This window comes from Mustela nigripes, chromosome 5 (genome assembly GCF_022355385.1).
Source record: "Mustela nigripes isolate SB6536 chromosome 5, MUSNIG.SB6536, whole genome shotgun sequence".
Taxonomy (NCBI): Eukaryota; Metazoa; Chordata; class Mammalia; order Carnivora; family Mustelidae; genus Mustela; species Mustela nigripes.
Genome location: NC_081561.1, coordinates 100,567,246 through 100,586,536, shown reverse-complemented (window position 1 = coordinate 100,586,536; position 19,291 = coordinate 100,567,246). Strand labels below are relative to the sequence as shown.

Here is a 19,291-nt window from a genome sequence, read left to right as displayed (position 1 = left end):
TAAAAGATGCTTGGTGTACATACATGCATTGAGGGTATGCATTTGGGTAATAAAAAAAATTATTTATCTCAATTGGAACTTGGGTGAGGAAACAGTAAGAATAATGTAAGCACTTGGAAAATTCTCAAGGATTTAAGTCATTCAAAAGAGAGACCATGAGGTCCCTTAACCATGGTGATAGTATGCTAGAAAAAGTTGGTAAAATACTGTGTAGGATGGGCTATAGCACCAAGAGTGCTACACTAGTCCACAAAGTTCTTAAAAAATAATCATATTTTATTCTCCTTTACTTTAAAAAGATTTTTTTTCTCAATTATGTTATCACTGCAATATAAAAAAAATTCACATTTCCATTTTACAAGGTTCAGTAAGATTTACCATGTGTCAAATGTATTTTTCTGACCTTCAAATAACTTGCAAAATGACAGCAATGGTTATTACATGGCCTCAGCCATAGGTGATCAGAATCATAGCTTATGAGATCAGACCTCGGACCTCAGAATGCGCAGTACTGTGGGGCTGTAATAGTTCTTCAACCCAAATTGTGTTCTCCTCTCCATTCTACAACTTCTTTCCAAATTCTTCTGTCATTCTACCTTCTCACAAGGTCAGGGACTCCACTGGAAATACATGCTGTGAAGAAACCACACAAGGGCAAACTCATTAGTAGTCCTAAAAGTAGTGTCAGGAAAAATACCTGGGACTCTAAGTGGATAAAGTCCTGCTTGCTTCTCAACCTGGTGCTGGAGCCTCTTCTTCAAAGCTAGATCAATGTGGTAGGAGAACTCACTATCTATCTAGGTCACGTTGCCTTGAATTAAGATGTAATTACTTTCCTGGCAGTCTACCCCTTACCAAGGATAAACAGGTGGGTGCAGTTGGCAGGAACTGATCCCTTTTTCAGACTCAGAAAGAACCTGGCACACTCCCCACAATGGCTGGCAATTCCCAGAAGCCCCAATCATCAGATAATTGCTTGATTGTGACTGGATTAGTCCTGGGGGCTAAAAGTGCCTGATAAGAGAAGGGGTATAGAAATTAGAACAAATTATTTTCCTGTTATATTTGGCATTTTAGTAGAAATAAAACCGGGATCACATTAGAATTTTAATGAAGAGATTTTTCACTTGAGTCTTAATTAGAATATCGAGATCTACTCTCCCATCACCTCTTTCTTTTGCCATACAGCTCTTCTAGAAATTGGTGCTTATTCACTGTGTGGCAAGGACCATACATGCTCACAAAAGCAAGCCTGTGAGTTAAACCTGATGGACCAGGAAAATAAGCAATTATTTGAAAAATTCTGACCTCTAATCTTTTGTGCTCTGCCCTGCTCAGATAACTCAGGTGAAGACGGGGGCTTCTCCTAAATTGTCTCAGAATTGCTTCAATTTCCTTCTTTCCCAGTGGAAATTTTGTTTTATGGTGCTTTTTCAGCTGAAAGGTGTTTCAAACAAGAATGAGGCTAGATAGACATCATCCTTGTGTCAATAGGGTGGGCATGAGTTTTCTGAGAGATTAGTGTAATTGCATGTGTTTCTCTTCACTGATCATTGCTGTCAACCCTGCAGAATGCTAATCTGGGGACTATGGACTAGTACAGCTTGAGCCCCATGCAACACTTGTATGGAGGAAAAGAGCCTGGAGAGAAGAGCACAGAACCTGGGGTCAGCTAGACCTGGGCTCCTTTCCTGGCCCTTCCACCTGCTTCCTGTGTAATCCCTCTAACTCTACTTCCTGCTTGGAGAGAGGACAAGCGTGATAGGATTGTTGTCACCACCAAACAAGATGGCCTGTATCAAGCAGCTAACAGTGCCTGGGAAATACAAGCAGGTAACATCTCATTTCCCTTCTTCACCACAGAGGAAGGATGGCTATACATTCTGGGTTTCTTGTTTGTCAGTGTAATTACTAACAGTGCCCCCAAGTGTCCCATTTAAGATGATAAATTACACAGTAACTCTACACCCAAGTAAAGGGGTTTTGATCACATCCCTCTGTCTTTGTTAGGAAACTTTAATAACAATGAAAACCACTTTAGCCAGCTTAAGCAAGGAGGGGAATTCATGGGTAAGGTACAGAGGTAGTTCACCAAAAACAGCCAGACTTCACAAGGGACCACAACTCAGAAACCAAAGTCCCAGCTTTTCTCTCTCCAGAGCTGCCTGTTCTCTTGATTGCTTTCCCTTGCACATCTGGTTTTGTCTTTTCTGTTTGGCACACTGGCTTTCCCTGCTGTAGCATGCACATGGCTACCATTATCTCTAGCTTTATATCATCTTCAACTCACAAGAACTAAAGTCAGATCTTGAACTTCGACTTTCCTATTCCTGAATACAAGGATTCCTGGCTTTTTTCATATACACAAACACATTCCAAATGCATTGTTTTGGGTCTGGTATCTGCGTCTGGCTAAATCAGCTGTGACTGCAGGAAAGAGTGTATCATGTGGTTGGCTCCCTTATTTAACAGGTCTCTCTGAGCATTCTCACTGGGAAGGGAGCCTGGGAAGATTCTCTAACAAGGGGTGTGGGATGAAGAATGAATGGTTGATAGAGGAAAAGTTGACCTCTTTAGTAACTCCATCCCTTACATATATTATCCTGACATTCCACTGAGGCACTTCCCCAGTGTTGCTCAACGGAAATTATTTCTGCGTTCCCAGAATTCAGTCAAACTTATGCTTCTGGGGTCTCATTGCTTCAAGTATTTTCTCTGGGATGGTGAACCTAAGCTAATAAATTCATCTGTCCTCAAGTCCTCATATTTGGCAGGGAATGTAAATGTTTCCTCACCACTACCAGTCAAGAGGTTTTTGTTTTCCCAGAGGCTTCCTAGGACAAGGTACCTTCAACTAGGACACCTGAAACTTTTCCAACAAAGTAGCTCATGAGGATTCACTGAAGGAATTCATATGCTTGGATTCATATGCTGGGATCGTGGCATAAAGCTAACATGAAATTTCTCACGTTTTAGCTTTTAAACTCAGTTCAGATTTGCATTTTATAAAATATCAATGTTTGTTTTGCTAACTTTTTCCATCATAATTTGGCATGAAATCCCTGTTCTTGAACAACATACCAGGATTCTTCCATAACTATCTCCAAGCACACTGCCACATACCGGCCAGGCTACTCATAACCTGGTCGGGCAAATGCGGGTTTAGCTCAGTGAAAGGGAAATATAATAGTGGAAATCTAGGCCCCAGAATAAATAAGTGCAAGATCCACTTAGGACTAAAGGACCTTTTTTTTGTCTCTCAAATCGTGCAACACTTGAATATGTGTAGGATTAAGTCTAAATGATATTCATCATTTGTTCCACTTTCTAGAGGTAGAAATGGCTTCTAATCTTAGCTTACCTGGGATCTTTTCTAACTCTCCAATTAGCTGCGGGCTCTAGAGCAAGTTATTGAACTTCTCTTTGTCTGTTTCCTTATTTCTATGTCAGAAAGGTTAAAAAAGGACTTAATGTTAAGAAAGTGAGTATTGAGTGAAAAACTGTGTCAACTCTCTGGTATGGTGTTTGGCACAAGTTCTTTCTGTTCATCTTTCTTTCCTATCATCCTTGCACACATAGATTGTTTTCTCTCTCCTTTCCAATTAACTCATAACACTTTGTTAATGTAAATATACTTGTCTCTTTTGTTAAAGTATCTTATTCTGGAAGGATAAAAGGAGAGGGAAATACAACAACAAACCAGGCAGAGCTAAAAATCAGGCTGGATTCCTGCAGATCCGAGGTTTGCCACTTGTTCCCTCTGTCCAAATGTAAAGGAAATGTTTCTTGTACTGTCACTCACATCCACCCTTTCTTCCTTCTTCTACTTTCACATACCATATGGAACCCAGAAATGAAAGGTTACCAAAGAAAGCTGGCACAAGCAATTTTAGAATTTAAGGCTTTAAAGGAGAAGTATCTGAAAGGACCACCCACTCCCAGAGAGGCCACAGATGATTTAGAGAAGGCAGCAGATCACCTTTGGGGATCTCTCTGGGCTCATCCCGCCCATTTTATGCCTAGTTTCTACCTTTCTACCCAGTCCACGGTCTAGTATCTCTCCCCTCGATCCTCACATGCCCAGCTCTGACTCTTGGAAGCTCAGGCTGGTTTCTGCTTGTCCAGAAGGCAGGATGAGGGCAGAAGTGGATTTTGACTTCCTGTTAAATTCTCCCTGAATGAGTTCTCAGAGAACACTATAACATGGACTCAAAACTTGGGGCCCACAAAAGGAAGAAGCCCTTTCTGTAATCTGATAGATTTCCCCAAGTACTGCCTGTTACCTAAGTAAGGAGAGAGCAAGAAGATGGTGTAAGAACTTCCAGGAGACCACAAAAAGAAGGGCACAGCACAGGACTACTAGAGTTTTTCCTTCTATTGTTTCAAGGAGGTAAAGAAAAAACAAACCCGGTAGTTCCTTGATGGCCTTTAACCTCAAGGCCATCTTTGTAAATAGGATAGCATGTCAACTCTCTGGCATTCACTCACCTTCCTTCTCTGGCCCTGTACAACTGTACAAGGTGGAATCACAAGACAAGAGAGGCACAAGGAGAACCACGAACAGTAAAGGGTCTAATATGAGAAAAAGTTGGAATTATCTCAGTTTAGGGAGAATCGGGTATTTGTAAGTCAGCTTTTGTCATAAAAATCCTGAATGAACTCCTTCACAGCTCAGTGGCTTACAATAAAGAGGATTTATTCTCAGACTCATGGATCTGGGAATCAGCTACGATCTGCTGATCTTGGCTGCAGGCTGTGGACTGGGTTCAGGCCTAGATCTACATGTGTTGATTCTGAAGCTGAGGCTGAAGGGGCAGTCGCTACTGGGAGTACCTCACAGTTGATCACAGGGGCTCAAGAGCTGAGTTGAACTGAGCAAGCACATGTAAAGGCTCTACTTGAGCCACAGCCTCCAACATTTCATTGACTAAAGCAAGTCACATGGCCAAGCCTAAAATCAGTGGGGCTAAGGAATTACAGTCTACCCCAGGGGGAAGGAGTCAGAGGACTATTTCCTAACCAATAATCTATTCTATCACATCAGGTTTAGCCAGGTGAGTTTCCCACCACCAGTTCATCGGAACGAAGCAGCTCAGAGTTGGAGAAGTTAATTGTCATCTAGCACAAACTCCCTTCCCCAATAGAGGGATATCTTCCATCGCATTTCTGAGAGGTAGCCGTGGAGTCCCAGTTTAATACATCACTCAATATAGAACTTTATCTTTGAGAAAGCATTTTATAAAGTTCTCATGTTGGAAAACTCTTTATACATAAATCGGCCTCCTTTCATTCATAGATCTTGATTCTAGATCTTGAAGTCCACAAAAGTATGCAGTCCCTTGTCTGTGTTGGATGCATGTTTCCTTCTCCTCATCCTCTTGTTTAACACTATTTGTCAGCTGTGTTCTCAAGAGGGACTGGGGAGAGCATCCATATTCCCCCTCACTGTCAGGATGGCTGGCTTCTTAGTGTAGCCCAAGGTGGTATGGGGCATTCTGCAGTCCCAGCGTGTTAATAATTCACCCCAGGATGCATCCTCTCACTCTCACTTAGCTGTGCCTAAATGTACTTTTTTTTTTTTTTTTTTAAGATTCATTTGTTTGACACAGAGCAGCGGGCAGAGGGAAAGGGAGAAGCAGGTTCCCCGCTGAGCAGGAAGCCCAATGCCACATGCTGCATGGGGCTCCATTCCAGGACCCTGGGATCATGACCTGAGCCAAAGGAGATGGAGAGAAAGGGATGGACTCAAGAGGTACTTAGGAATAAAATAGACAGTCCTTATTGATAGCTTGGATGGGAGGACTAAGGAGAAGAGGTATAAAGGATGGAGCTTAGCTTTTCATTTTTATAACTACATGAATAGTGGTACCCTTGCTTATGACAGGGAGTACTGGAGGTACAACAGGTTTGGGAAGTGAATATGTTTGATTTCAGACATGTAGGTTTGGGTACTACTGAAACGATCAAATAGAGATGTTGAAACTAGAAACAGCAAACACATCATATATTACATGTCAGGTGCTATTCAAAATACTTTATATACATATGAATTAATTTATTCTTTGTAGTAGTCCTATTTGGTGAGTACTGTTCTTTTTTTTTTTTTTTTAAAGATTTTATTTATTTATTTGACAGAGAGAGATCACAAGTAGATGGAGAGGCAGGCAGAGAGAGAGAGGAAAGCAGGCTCTCTGCTGAGCAGAGAGCCCGAAGCGGGACTCGATCCCAGGACTCTGAGATCATGACCTGAGCCGAAGGCAGCGGCTTAACCCACTGAGCCACCCAGGTGCCCCGTGAGTACTGTTCTTAATCTCATTTTATAGTAGAGGTAACCGAGGCCACAGAGAGGTTAAGTAATCTTCCCAGAGTCATTCAGTGAGGAGAGAATTTAATAAGTTTGGAGCTGAGATGGAGGGTCTGGACTGAAATTATCCAAGATGATAATCCAAGAGGATGGCTGCACATTCTTTCAATGCATCCTGAGTCACTGTTTATAGACCACTCATGGATTATTTATTTTTCTAGGAAAGTATACCATTGTTTAATTCTGGTTCCTTTCACTATTAATTAAGGGCTTACTCTGTGAAATTCCATTTACTTGTGTATTTGTAGCCGTAGATAAACAAATTTGTAAAAGAGTCACATTCTAACTTCTGAGAATTATCCTATGAAAGAAGTGGATCTTGAACATCTTCAACTGTTTTGGGGATAATCATTTTACTAGTCACAAATATACCCACTATACCGGAGCCCATATTTCTTCTTCTTGTCATTTATCCATTCTTTAAAAAGTATTACTGGAGAAGTACTTAGTACAAGGCACTGTGTAAAGCTCAGGCCTTGGGAAAGAGAAATTGAAATATGAAAGTGACAGCTTTGAGGTACTTATGGTCTATGGGAGGAAAACAGACAAATCATTAGGAAACCATAATATGAAAAATGTTACTCAAGAACAATGCTCAAGGAAGAATGCTATGAATTGAATGAGAAGTCTCACAATGGCCCTTAAGTGATGAGGGGATTTTGCTGGGTAGAAATGAGAAGGATTAACAATAAAGCAATAACAAACAGAAGTTATACAGAGCAAAAGAACATATCATGTTGTGTTTTGGTGGCATTCACATACCCTTTGCTTTGGCAGTCTGCACAGTGCCCGTTTAGACTTTTTGGAGAATAACTTAACCTAGAAATCCAAGCTGTCTCTCAGCACTTACTGCCTTCCTTCCCAAAGGCTCACAGATTGTTCATGGCCTCAGAATCTCCTGATATGCGACTCCTCATCTAGAACTTAGAGGGACATTATATCCACTGTGATTGCTATAACTGCCCTTTTCATTGTTTTGGGCATGACATGCATATGGGAGTTTTGAGTCAAGAACTAAAGTTTGCTTTTATTGCAAAGAATCTAACAACTATAAAAACAGAGAAGCAAAAAGTAGTTACATAGATTTCTGGATTTATTTTTCTGAGGATATGGCTTTGAAACTCATGCATAAAATTGACAAAACAGCTATTCAAAAGTACGTCTTCAGAAACAATATTCCTTAGTGAGTCCTGTGTGTACAATGGAGGCAGTCCTTTTCTGTGTCCTGGAAGGCAGCACTCAGTACTAGAAGGCTGTTACTACACAGTGGGTGCTGTACTAGTTCCTTTTACTTGATGATTCTTAATCCTTACAAAAATCTCGAGGACTGTGCTTTCCATTTACAGAAGAGCAAAGGGGCTTCCAAAAAGAGCAGAGTACCAAAGGTCATGGAACTGGGGTTTAACCCAACCTTCTAACCTAAAGTGCACAAATGTAAAAGCAATTAGACATTAGGTACTATTTCCTGTTCAGGCTTCCTGGCTCCACTGGTAGATTACTATGAACCTGTGTCCTTCTTGTACACTTGGGATTGCCTGCCACATTCCAACAGTGTCAAGAGGAGGCCCTAGACCTCTAGGCCTTTTCATTATTTTCTTATCCTGCTCTGGAGGTTTACTCTTGGAATTTCCTATTAACTCCTCAGAAAATCTTATCTAAGATCTTGATTATAAGACAACATCTAGGTAGACTATGTCATTAATTAAAAACCAAGCACTTAGTTAGGAGCTCAACCTATAGAAGCCAGATCAGAGAGCTTCAAAAAGACTAAATAGCACCTTCCTTGTCTTAGGGAAAACCTGGTGTTTTACATCTATGCAGTTCATTTTGTGTCCACAAATATTTGTCAGGTTTATATCATGTGCCAAGCACTGTTCTGTGCCAGAAGTCACCTGGAATGCTAAAATATAAAAGGCATAGTCCCTGTCTAAAGGAATTATGTTTTCATTGACTAAAGAAGATCGAATATTTACAAGATGCCATTAAATGAGGGTCTCAGGACTCTGTGGGAGTTTAAACTGGGATAGTCTATTTGGAAGAGAATTTTGCAGTATCAACTGACATTTTGTAAATGTATACTCTTTGATACAGGAATTTCACATCTATAAGTTCATCCATGGAACTGCTTACATACATATGCAAAGGTGTATTTAAATGTACATGGCAGGTTTTTTTAACAGTAGAATGTCAGAAAAGAAATGTCCATCTAAGTATTGCGTTGAAAAGAACAAATTATATTTTTAAGTACCAACACGAGCTCTCTAAATATCATCTTAACATGTAATTCCCAAAACAATGCAGAGTATGGTTTCGTTTATGAAAAACATTACCTTCTATTATGTGTGAGTGCCTACACACACATGCACACATGTATAGAAATGCAAAGTGAAAGCTCTGGGTGGACACACAACAAATTATTGATAGGACTTCCTTCTGGAGACAGGAATGTGATAGAAAGTCGGGGTAACGATGCACTTTTTGCTATACATAGATCTATGTAATTTAAATTGCTTTTTATTACTTTCAATATTCATTTAAAATAGCTTGAAAGTTGTGCCATGAGAAAAGCACAGCATGCTGTAGGAATTTAGAATGGTAATCGATTCCTTCTCGCTTAGGGAAATCACAGAGGGTGAAGAGATACATTTAGATTTAGGCCCCAAAGAATCAGAGAGGTTTTAAAACAAAGTATTCCAGATGATGAAATGAGAATGAAAATAAAGCAGGCTGTGCCTTCTACAAGGAGCATTTTGACAGCAAGTAGTAGATGGCCTGATTGCTGAGGGGTCCTGAAGGACTGAACTTTATGCATTAGCAACTCTAAGAAACTTTCCATGACCTTTAATTTAGATCTTTTATGTGTTTTCCTACTGTTTGTATTGTCCTAGGTGTTTGATGAGTATTTGTGGACAAAGTCAATTAAATTATCATTAATTATTTAATGCATACTGTCATGTGCAGATCTCCACTTATTAAACTCCACTATGATTTCCTCCTTAGTTGATGATTAGTCTTTTGGGACTAAGTAAGATGTCTCAAAACAAAACAGACCATCAGAAAATTTTGTTGAATAGATGAATATACCAATACACCAATATGAATATACCAATAAATAATCAAGTGTGAGATAAAATAATATTACATGAAGAAATGAAAAGGGGGTTGGTGCTCAACTATAGACAACAATGAATGCCAGACCAAGGCACTTGGAAAGGAAAGAGGGAAACCACTAAAATTTTTCTCCAAGTAATGGTATCATCACACCTGGCTGAAGGATGGAAGGGGAGAACAGTTAAAAAAAAACTCTTCAAATAGTCAAGATATGAGAGGGTGAATGCATAAAACTACCCAAATCAAATCAGACTTGATTTAGTTGCAGAAAAAGCATCACAGTGAGAACAAATTGAGGAAACACAATTAACATTTTTATTACCATCTGTATACCATGGAGAAGAGTCCAGCATTTTCTTTAGGGGAGAGTGAGAGGGAATAAGAGAGTATCATCAAATGGAAAGCTGCAAAATTAAATAAATTACTGTGTAGCAATAGGCGAAGATCACCCTATTTCCTATTTCCTATTTTCCAGGACGTCCATGCACAAAATACAGGCTTGCCTGCTCACATTTACTACTTAGCAAGGATTCTGGTCCCAGAAAACTATGAAATGGTAAAAGACCTTTGCCATTTTAAGAAACAAAAGAAAGCAAGAAATAGGGGCAGGCTTTGTTATTCTAACAAGCAGGGTTACATGTATAAAGAGAAATGGAGAATTTAGAAAGCTAAGTAGAAGTCTGAGTTACTGAAGCATGAAAGTTCTAGGGCCTGTTGCAGCTTTCTTGACTACATGTTGCAGAAAGGAAAAAAAATGATGTCAGATGAAATATTTACTGTTTTGACTGCAGAGAACAGGAGGAATTGGAAGCTCTTTATACTAATAAATTCCAGGGACCACTTTCTGCTGTCAAATTTCAGTGGCAGCATTTGGCAAAGTGATGCATGAAGCCTTGGTGGCAAACTCTGAGGTCCTGAAGAGAAATCATGGAGTACCCAGGGAAGAAGAAGGTCCATTGGTAGACCTTTGACAGAATGACAATACTTTTCTCCTCAAAACAAGAAAATAAACTTTAAAAAAATTTTTTTAAAATGCAAGTGACTTTAGAAGTAGCTGAATTCATGTCCGATTTCCTCAAAGAGTGCAGGTATATAACAGGAGAGTTTTTTACTTTTATCTCTGAAAAGACACATTGCTTATATTGTTTAGCTTGAAGTGGAAAACTGGGTAAGTATAAATATAAAATAATGAGATAGATTTTTCAAGAAAACTTTAGAATCTATGCAACTGGTATTTAGTTGAGCAGCCAGATGAGCTCTTCCTTTGGAACACTCAGTTCACCTCCCCAGAGTCATTCCAGTGAGGAGGCCACTGCCCAGACCAGGAAGGGAATTTCTCCCTGGGAGTTGTCTCTAGAGTCAACTCACCAAAAATGCCAGAAAAGCAGCCCTGTAGCTTTACAATCCCGCTCTATATTAACCCTCTGTAAGTTTCAGTATGGTTTTCTCAGTGAAGCTCTGATGTTTCTGTAGGGCAAAAAGGGCAGGGAAGGAAAGAAGCACTCATTATTCAACAAAATAGGTGCTAAAGTGTGAAACCTTGGGACAAAAATGGCAAGCAAAATGACATGTTGAAGAGGAACCCACTGGGTCCTTTACTTGATTCCTTATAGTATGATAAATTTAGAGGAGAAACAGCAGCCAGCCAGCCAGTGTCCATGGAGCAGGCTTCTGCTTTTGTATCTATACAGAAAACAACAGTTAACATAGCAGGTCTGAAACATCTATCCTTAGAAAGACATGCTTGCAAGGTTAGCCTTCAGCTGGCATCTGACAATTTGAATTTGGAAAGTATTTCCTTAACTGATGAGGGTGGTTTAATGTGGCTAAATTGTTTGTACTAACAATACCATTTATACTGAACACTGACTTTCTTTCTGGGAGTCTGGAATTTTGGTGTGAGCTAGGCAAAGAGTGCTTACCTGACCAGGGTACAATAAGAACATTGAGCATTAAGTCTCTAATGAACTTCTCTTGTAGACATTTCATGTGTTTTTACATCTTGTTGCTAGATTAATTATGTCATGTGTGTATCTACTGGGAGAGAACTCTTGAAAGCATAACAACCTGGCTTCCTCTAGACTTTGTCCCATGTGCTTTCTTCCTTTGCTGATTTTGTTTTGTATTCTTGTGCTATCATAAATCATAGCTATAAGACAACTATAGGCTGAATCCAGCCTGTTATTTAGCCAATCACCAAACCTAGGAGTGGTCTGTGGGGACTCCCTGCTCCATCTTTTTTTTTTTTAATAAGATTTTATTTATTTATTTGACAGACAGAGATCACAAGTAGGCAGAGAAGCAGGCAGAGAGAGAGGAGGAAGCAGGCTCCCTGCTGAGCTGATGCTGGGCTAGATCCCAGGACCCTGGGATCATGACCTGAGATGAAGGCAGAGGCTCTAGCCCACTGAGCCACCCAGGTGCCCCTCCCTGCTCCATCTTTAGTGTAATCTGTACTCTATACTTACGATTAAATTGCCCATTTAAGTTTTTATTTAGTGCCATTATCAGGAGCTCATCTAATGGGACTTTCTAGAAATAGAGCATCAGGGTGATTTCTAAATAGAAAAAAAAGAGATAATGAAGGAGATAATAGTTTGTCCAGATCCCACTGACTCTTGGAGTTTTATACATGAGGTTCTCATTGTCTTTTTTTATATTTAGTGTCAGTTAATATTACTATAGTTGCTGTTTAGTGTGTGCTTTTTATAATGTCATACTCAACTCATATAAAGAACCCAGACAGGGATGCCTGGGTGGTTCAGTAGGTTAAACATCTGATTCTTGATTTTGGCTCAGATCATGGTCTCAGGGTAATGGGACTGAGTCCCTTGTCTGGCTCTACCCTGGGTATGGAGCTTGCTTGGGATTTTCTCTATCTCTCTTCCTCTGCTCCTTCCCCACACTAGATATGTGTACACATGCTCTTTCTCTTTACCAAAAGCAAAAACAAAACCAAAATCCGAATCTGATTAAAAAATGGGCAGAGGATCTGAATAGAAATTTTTCCAAAGAAGACATACAGGTGGCCAAAAACACATGAAAAGATGCTCACCATCAAAAATCATTAGGAAAATCCAAATCAAAACCACAAGGAGGTATTGCCTCACAGCAATCAGAATGGATATCAAAAAGACAGGAAATAACAAGTGCTGGTAAACACCTCCACGCTCATAGCAGCATTATTTGCAATAGTCAAGACATGGGAAAAAAATTTAAGTTTCCATCAATGGATGATGAATAAAGAAACTGTGTGATGTGAGATATATATAGATATAGGCATACTGTTGAGACCTACTACTCAGAAAAAAAATACTTCTTTCAAATTATTACAGCTCACTGACAACCCATCAGATCACCCAGGAACTCTGATGATGTACAGTGAGATTCATGTTGTGTCACGCCTACTAACACAACATCCATTCTGTAGCCATGGATCAAAGAGTCATTTTGACATTCAAATCTTACTAGGAAATACATTTTGTAAGGTTGTAGCTGCCACAGGTAATGATTCCTCTGATGGATCTGGGCAAAGCAAGTTGAAAACCTTTGGGAAAGGATTCACCACTCTAGATGCTTAAGAGCATTTGTGACTCATGGGAAGAGGTCAAAATATCAAGATTAACAGGAGTTTGGAAGATGTTGATTCCAACTGTCATGGATGACTTTGAGGGTCTCAAGACTTCAGTGGAAGAAGCAACTGCAGATTCGGTGGAAGTAGCAAAATACAAAAAAATCTAGAATTAGAAGTGGAGCTTGAAGATGTGACTAAATTCTGCAGTCTCATAATCAAACTTGAAGGGATGGAGTTGGTTCTCATGGACAAGCAAGAAAGTGGTTTCTTGAAATGGTATCTCCTCTTGATAAAGATGCTGTGGAGACTGTTGAAATGAAAAAGGGTTTTAATGCTACATAAACTTAATTAATAAATCATGGTAGTGCTTGAGAGAACTGACTCTAATTTTGCAGGAAGTCATACTGGGGGTAAAATGCTATCACACAGCATCACATCCTACAGAGAAATTACTCATGAAAGGAAGAATCAATTGATGTCACAAATGTATTTGTTGTCTTATTTTAAGATATTGCCACACCAACCCCCACCTTCAGCAACCACCACCCTTGTCTGTCAGCAGCCACCAATATTGAGGCAAGACCATCCACCAGAAAAAGTTATGACTTGCTGAAAGCTCAGATGATGTTTAGCATTTTTTAGCAGTATTTTTTAAATTAAGGAATGTGCATTTTATAGACGCACTTAATAGACTATAGCATAGTATAAACATAACTTTTATATACAATGAGAAACCAATTTATATGACTTGCTTTACTGTGATAGTCACTTTATTGCAGTGGTCTGGAACCAAACGCACACTATCTCTAAGGTATACCTCTAATGATTGAGATTAACTGAGCTCATCAGGGTGGGTAGGTCTTAATCCAATATGACTGGTGTCCTCATAAAGGGAGAAGATTAGGATATAGACAGAGACGGAGGAACACACACTTGAAGACAAAGCAAGAAGGAAAAGATCTGCAAGAGACAAGAGAGACCCCAGAAACCAAACCTGTTAATATCTTGATCATGAACTCTACCCTCCAGAATTGTGAGAAAATAAATTTCTTTTGTTCAAGTAACACAATCTGTTGCATTTTGTTATGGCAGCCCTAGAAAACTAATAAAAAGTAAAAGAATAATATGGTGGTACCTAGAACAGAATATATGGACCAAAAATCTCCCCCTCCTCCCCTCCCCATGCTCCTCTCCCCTCCCCCTCTTCCTTTTCCTCCTTCCTCCTCCTCTTCTTCTTCTTCCTCCTCCTCCTCCTCCTCTTCTTCTTAGAAAGCAGACTGTTACATGCACTGCCTCATTTGGATGTGTCTGGAATCTTGGAAGCTTGACTACTCTACCTTCTCCTACAAATGGACCTTGAGAGCTTATTTAGAGGTTCTAGCAGGGAAGTACAGCTACTCATATACTCTTGACTTAAGAATGGTCCTCTTCGGGTGCCTGGGTGGCTCAGTGGGTTAAAGCCTCTGCCTTCGGCTCAGGTCATGATCTCAGGGTCCTGGGATCGAGCCCCGCATCAGACTCTCTGCTCAGCAGGGAGTCTGTTTCCCCCTCTCTCTCTTCCTGCCTCTCTGTTTACTTGTGATCTCTGTCTGTCAAATAAATAAATAAAATCTTTAAAAAAAAAAAAAAAAGAATGGTCCTCTTCTTTGGGGGAAGGTTGTCTTCTTTGACTAAGTAAACAGCTTTGGGAGGGATGAACATGGAGTGGTGAGGGAGGAAGGGACTACCTGCCTAGCCAGCCAGATGAGCTGAATCTACCCTGGCCATCAATGGGGTGACTTGTTGTAGCAAGATTGCCCTCACATCCCATATTTTATTGTATTTATGGAAGAGCTTGAAGCATAGTTTTATGCTGAGAGAAAAGAGTTGGTAAAGCACACTAGACACCCAGTCCAGGCTATTTTTTTACATTATCTCACTGCTTCATCTCATAAATTTCTAGGGTATAACATGACAAGATTCAGTATACTCATTTGGCTATGTCAATGCAGTAAGTATTTGTTAATCATGAGATAGTGGTATTTTTCTAATCTTGGTAAATCAGTCTAATCAATGAACTAAGCTACCCTTGAATTGGTAGATAGGACCTGGTGACTTACAGGTAAAGAAAAATTTAAATAACCCAATGCAATTTAAGCTATGTTAGGTAAACATTTCACCTTTTTATTCATGTTTATTCAAATTTCCAAATAATTTGCTGTTGAGTAGCAAAATTATCTTTAATATTTAATCAATAAATTTTAATTTTTTTCAGTAAGTAGATTCTATCTGTGTAGCAGCTTATGGCTAATTTTCATAATGGGTCACAACAGAATCTGGTCCAAGATGGCAATTTAGGAAGGCCCTAAACTCAACTTCTTCACAGACACAACAAATCTTTACCTATTTATAGAGGAATTTTTCCTGAAACAGAATTGAGGACTGACTGAAGAGCTTCTGCACAAAAGACAGAGAGACCACAGAGAGAACAAAAAGAGAGATGGAAGCACAATAATGAAGTGAATCCCTGTTGCTACAAACTGCAATGAGGAGGGATAGCACTGAGGGACCATGATCAGATTCATTTTTTCTGGGTCACAGAAAAAAAGGAAAAAAGTTTAAAAGAGCAACTGTAGTATAAAGAAATCAGCTCCAGAACCCTGGCAAACAGCAGGGGACCTGGTGCTAGAACTGTCTGGGTTGGTAGGCTGGTGAGCATGACAGTTTATGTACAATTTCCACCTAACAACAGCTTGGAGTAGGTCCTGGGTACCATGCCTAGCCTACCGGCTCAGTGAGCCCAGGGCCCTTAACCTACTCCAGCCCCAACTGTTACATGAAGGTGGCCCTAGGACAGCACATACCAGGACATTCCTGGTCAGTGCTTACTACAGCTCCAGTCACCTCACCAAGGTGACACAGGCAAAAAGCATCTTGGAACATGCCATACCACATTAGCTCCAGACAACTTGCCATGGCATTCCCCAACGCAGAGCACCCTGGAAACCCCTGCTTTCACTTTAGCTGTTCTGCCAGGGTGCCTCCCTGAATGGAGCACCCAGGAAATTTGAGTTGAAGAATATAATATGTTGAAGAATATAATAAGAACAACAACAAAGTTAGAGGGAATCAACAGTGTTTAGAGGATTCAAAAGAACAAATCAGTGATCTATAAGACAGGGCAATGGAAAGGACCCCAGCTGAATGACAAAAACAAAATAGAATTTTCAAAAGGAAGATAGGTTGAGGGATCTCATGGATAACATCAGGTAAACAGATAGCCACATTACAGGTGTCCCAGAAAGAGAAGCAAGAAAGAAAGGCACGGAAAGATTATTTAAAGAAATAGTAGCCGAAAACTTATCTAATTTGGGGAAAGAAAAAGACATCAAGGACCAGGAAGCACGAAGAATTCCAAACAAGATAAGCCCAAGGAATTTCCAATCATGAAACATAATAATTAAATTGTCAAATTTAAATTTAGAGAATGTCAAAAACAGCAATAGAGAGGAAACAAGTTACATACCAGGGAAACCTCATAAGGTTATCAGCTGATTTTTTCATCAGAAACTTTGCAATCTGAAGAGGGTATTATATTCAAAGTGCTAAAAGGAAAAAAAAAAAGCTACAACCAAAATACTCTACCAGGCAGTGTTATCATTCAGAATGGAAGGAGAAATAAAGTTTCCCAGATAAACAAGAGTTAAAGAAGTTCATCACCACTAAACCAGTCTTACAAGAAGTTTTAAAAGGGCTTATTTAAGTGTAAAATAAAAGATCATAATGAGAAGGAAATTATGAAAAGCAAAATTCCATAAGTAAAAGCAAACATAAAGAAATAGAGCAGTCATTTATAAAGCTATCTGAAGGTTAAGAGACAAAAGTAATAAAGTCAATTACACCAAAAAAAAATTAGGGGACTCACAAAACAAAAGGTATATAAGACATATATATGAAAGAGCTTGCCAAGCCTCTCAAGACTAGGCTCAGAACTCACATGATATTGATTCTGCCACATTCAATTGGCCAAAGCAAGTCATAAGTCAGCCCACATTTTACCTCTTGATGCGAGGAGATGGGAAGGATTGTGGTTACTTCTGAATCCCACAACAGTCTTCAATTTTCATTTTTTTCCTCTGTCTTTTGTTATATTCTAGCAAGATATATCTATAGATCTCTCTCTCTCTCTCTCTCTCTATATATATATATATATCATCTCTCCCTCTCTCTCTCTCTATACATATATATGTATGTATATATATAGGAGTAAAGATGAAGTTATCTTAGAATGTATTCAAACTTGAGTGATCACCAACTTAACATAGACTGCTATACACTTAGAATATTATATATGAACTTTAGAGTAACCATAAATTAAAACCTATAATAGATACACACAGAAACAATAAGAAAGCCAAGCATAACAGTAAAGAAAGTCATAATTCACATGGAAAGAGAGCAAGAGAAGAAGGAATGCAGAACTACAAAAACAACCAGAAAACAATAAACAAAATAGTAATGAGTACATAACTATCAATAATTACTTTAAATGTAAACAAACTTATACTCCCATAAAAAAAAAAACAAAAAACCAGACAGGCTTATTGAATAAACAACATGACCCATCCCTATGTTGCAGAAAGAGAATCATTTCAGACTTAGACACTTACAGACTGAAAGTGAAACAATGGAAAAAGATGTTTCATACTTAGAGTAAAAAAAAAGTCAAGGTAGCAATACTTATATCAACAAAAAAGAATTTAAAACAAAGTAACAAGAGAAAAAGAAAGGCATAATGATAAAGAGATAAATCCAACAAGTGCATATAATAATTGTAAGTATTTATGCACCCAACACCAATGCATGTAAATACAAAAAGCAAGTATTAACAGACATAATGAGAGAAATTGACAGTAATACAATAATAGAAGGGGGCTTTAGTACCCCACTTACATCAACAAATAGATCATCAACACCAAAGAAGAAAACAACTTTGAATGACACATTAAACTGGATGGATTAACGTGTGTGTGTGTGTGTGTGTGTGTGTGTGTGTACACACACACATATATATAAAACATTATACCCCAAACCAACAGAATATACTTTCTTCTCAAGTGCACATGGAACATTCTCCCAAACAGACTACATGTTTGGCCATAAAACAAGTTTCAGTGAATTCAAAAATACTGAAGTCCTATCAAGCATCTTTTCATACAATGGTATGAAATTTGAGATCAATTACAGGAAAAAAACAAACAAACAGGAAAAAACACAAACATGGAAGTTAACATGCTTCTAAATGACCAATGAGTCAACAAAGAAATCAAAGAGGAAATAAAAAATACATGGAGACAAGTGAAAATAAAAACACAATGGTTCGAAATCATTGGGAATGCAGTAAAGGCAGTTCTAAAAGGGAAATTTGTGGTAATACGGGCCGGCTTCATGAAAAAGTAAAATCCCAAATAACCTACGGGCCGGCTTCATGAAAAAGTAAAATCCCAAATAACCTAAGTTTAAACCTAATGGAACTCAAATAAGAAGAGCAAAATCCAAAGCTAGTTGAAGGAAGGAAATAATAAAGATTTGAGTGGAAATATATGAAACAGAGACTAAAAAGAAAATAGAACAGGGGCACATGGGTGGCTCTGTTAAGTGTCCAACTCTTGGTTTGGCTCAGGTCATGATCTCAGAGTTGTGAGGTTAAGCCCTACAATGGGCTCTACACTGGGCATGGACCCTGCTTAATATTCTCTCTCTCTCCCTCTGCCCCTCCTCCTCTTCTCTAAAAAAGAACGAAAAAGAAAAAAAAGGATGGAAGGAAGGAAGGAAAGGAGGGTGAGAGGGAGGGAGAAAGGAAGGGAGAATATAAAAACAGATCAATGAAACCAAGAGCTAATTCTTAGGTAAGATAAAAAGTAATTGATAAACATTTAACCAGACTGATCAAGAGAAAGAAACAGAAGACCAAAATAAATAAAATTAGAAATAAAGAGAAGTAACAAACAGCATAGAAACACAAAGGATTATACAAGACTACTGCAAAAAATTATGTGCTCAAAAGTTGGTAACTTAGAAGAAATGGATAAATTCTTAGAAACATACAATCTTTCAAAACTTAATCAGGAAGAAATAGAAAATCTGAACAGACCATTTACTAGTAAAGAAATTGAATTGGCAATCAAAACATTCCCAACAGACAAATCTCAAAAATAGATTCACAGATTAATTCTACCAACCTTTCAAAGAAGGGTTAACAC

General features: G+C 38.9%; 1 long non-coding RNA gene across 1 annotated transcript in view; it reads right to left on the bottom strand.

Moving 5' to 3' along the window:
* Window positions 1-330: 330 nt before the first annotated feature.
* The window catches only part of LOC132018253 (uncharacterized), a 139,695-nt gene continuing 120,734 nt past the window's right edge, over window positions 331-19,291 (bottom strand). Inside the window, exon 4 of the long non-coding RNA XR_009404485.1 lies at window positions 331-633. This is a non-coding gene — a long non-coding RNA (uncharacterized LOC132018253). The remainder of the gene's footprint in view (window positions 634-19,291) is intronic.